A 3,048-nucleotide genomic window follows, 5' to 3' on the forward strand; every position below is an offset into this window, starting at 1 on the left:
GTCTAAAAACTGCGCTCCCTGCTGGCCGACAAAGTAAAAACAGTAAAATATTTTTTAAAATACCTTTTTGATTTTTGGCGCCCCCTTCAGGCGTGTGCCCAGTGCTTCGCGCCCCTCCCCTTCCCCTGGTGGCTACGCCACTGCTTTCAATTGTGCAACATTAGTGAGTGATTTATACATATGTGCAAGTAGGTGGTGTGGTGCGAGGAGGCCTGTTGTAAAACTCCTATGGAATCTTAATATGCATGGATGCGTGGATTCAACCTTTATGAATAACAATGAATTGGTTATCTGGAGCAGAACTCTCTTATCAAAACAAATGTCACATGATGGAATAAAAATTAAAACCTACTGTTGGAGAATGGAAATCCCCTTAAATCTTGAGAGACAGCTTGAGGCTTCTAATATTGTAACAATATGCAGAATTGTTCTGGAATATTTGACATGTTACAATTTGTATATGCACTATTGTACACAAAGAATTATGAGTTTTTAGTTTCTGTCTGCTTTTTTCTGAATTTGCTAGTCATAAGTTATACTTGTGGAAATTTGCCCAGTTTGCAGAAATTGTGCCTTAGAAATTCTATTCCATTCCATTGATATGTTCTATGCATGGTACAGTTGTTAAGAGAAGTGAACTCTAATCTGGAAAACCGGGTTTGATTTCCTACTCCTCCATATGAGTGGTGGACTCTAATCTTGTGAACCAGGTTTGTGTCCCCACTCCTACACATGAAGCCTGCTCACTGGCATAATGCCCATTGGGCAAGGTGGGCAGCTGCCCAGGGCATCACATTGTGGGGGGCATCAAAATGCTGGATTCGTTTTTGGGTATTTTAGTGGTTTTCCATTTTTGGCCTGCAGGGGGCGCAGTTTTTAGGCTAGCAACACCAGAATTTCAGCGTATCATCAGGAGACTATCCTTATGCTACCCCCCAGGTTTGGTGAGGTTTGGTTCAGGGAGTACAACTCCCAAAGGGGGTGCCCCATCCCCCATTGTTTCCAATGGGAGCTAATAGGAGATGGGGGCTACAGTTTTGAGGGTCCATAACTTTGGCCCCCCTGAACCAAACTGCACCAAACTTGGGGGGTATCATTAGGGTAGTCTCCTGATGAGACCCTGAAAGTTTTGAGACTGCCTTCAGAAATGTGCCCCCCCACAGCCTGCAACCCCCATTGACAGCAATGCAGAAAACTCAATGCAGAACAAAGATTCTTGGGCAAATTTCTAGGATGTTCTTGCAGGGGGTGCATTTTTGGATGTATCATCACCAAAATTTCAGGGTATCATCTGGAGACTATCATGATGGCACCCCCCAAGTTTGATGTAGTTTGGTTCAGGGGGTCCAAAGTTATGGACCCTCAAAGGGTAGCTCCCATTGGAAACAATGGGGGATGGGGCACCCCCTTTGGGAGTCCATAACTTTGGACTCCTTGAGCCAAACCTCACCAAACATGGGGGGTAGCATAAGGACAGTCTCCTGATGATATGCTGAAATTATCGTGTTGATATGTCTAAAAATGCACCCCCTACAGGCACCAATGTCCTGGTGCAAAAAAAATGGTCGTGGTGGAGTGGCCGCCCGGTGGGGGAGGGGGCATCCAACTCAGGTTTTGCCCAGGGCTACAGTTTGCCCAGGGCTGCCTCGTTACGCCCCTGAGCCTGCTGGGTGGCCTTGGGCTAGTCACAGTATTCTAAGAATTCTCTCAGCCCCACCTACCTCACAAAGTCTCAGGAGAGAAAAGGAAGGAGTTTGTAAGCCACTTTGAGACTTCTTATAGTTGAGAAAAGTGGAATAAATCAAACTCTTATTTCTGATAATGATTCCTCTATTTGTAATCTCTCCCATTCTTACTGTTCAACTTCCCTTGATCTAAATAGTTTCCAGTGTTATTTTCATATTACATCATGGATGTATCAGTGCATTGGTAAGTATAAAAAACACAAAACTGGACAATACTAGTTGGAAATTATCCACCCAAATACCAGCATTATGGGTTTTTTGTTCTGCAATCTGATCAAATTTGGAGTCTTTTCTTACATGCCTAAGAGAGGTGTTGGCAAAACCACACTGGCAAAGCTAGAATCTTTGTAGTAAAGGCCACCAAAAAGGCCACTCCACCACGACCATTTTTTTTGCACCAGGACATTGGTGCCTGCAGGGGGTGCATTTTTAGACATATCACTTTGTAGTAAAGGCCACCAACTTCTCCTGGGAAGAAACCTTTTCAGCCTTCCACTGGACATCTCTCTCATTAACAAATCAAGGCAGACTGCCCACTCTCTTCAAGCACTGAGAACTGTATAAAGGCAGACGTATCTGTTTTCTGCTTCCTTTCAGAATGGAAGAAACAAACATACTTCTCTTGGAACATTTGCTTTCTAAGGACACAAAATTAACATCCTCTTAGGTGATTTCATGTGCATCTGTTAGCCAGTGACCTGGTATACACCCTAGGTCACTGTAATATTTGTGTTATTACTGCCAGTCTTTCTTCATCTTATATTGCTTTATCTACCCAAGAGAACAATGAAGAACCCACTGTCTCCCTCAGATCTGTAGGGCCTGACTCTGCATTTGCTCATATGGTAAAACAGTCATAAATCTGGTGTTTAAAGTTATAGAATAAAAGGTTCCATTATTGCCAGTTCCTTTTTTAGCATTCTGAAGCTCATGCCATCTAAATTTTAATGTTGTAGTGGGATCCAGACATGCATAGGAAAGAATTCAGTAGCAGATGATCAGTAGGTTAGAAACATGCATGCCAAGTGAAGGGAAAAGATGTATTGAGAGCTGTACTGATGGTTGCTCATTTTTGTATGACCATGTTAATTTTTCCAGGGCTACAAAGCTTGGCAGTCTTTGGGTGCAGATGACCCTGAGATAAGGGTGAGGTGTGATGACAGCAGCTGTTACAAAAGTACTGATGACTTCCTAGATCTGGGGAATGAAGTTATTTCATTCAGTTCGGTTCCTGGTGAGGACTATTTCAGTCTTCCCACTCACTCGCATCTACACCTTTCCTCTCACTCCCCCCTTCCATGTT

This window comes from Sphaerodactylus townsendi, linkage group LG05 (assembly GCF_021028975.2).
Source record: "Sphaerodactylus townsendi isolate TG3544 linkage group LG05, MPM_Stown_v2.3, whole genome shotgun sequence".
In the NCBI taxonomy this organism is placed as follows: Eukaryota; Metazoa; Chordata; class Lepidosauria; order Squamata; family Sphaerodactylidae; genus Sphaerodactylus; species Sphaerodactylus townsendi.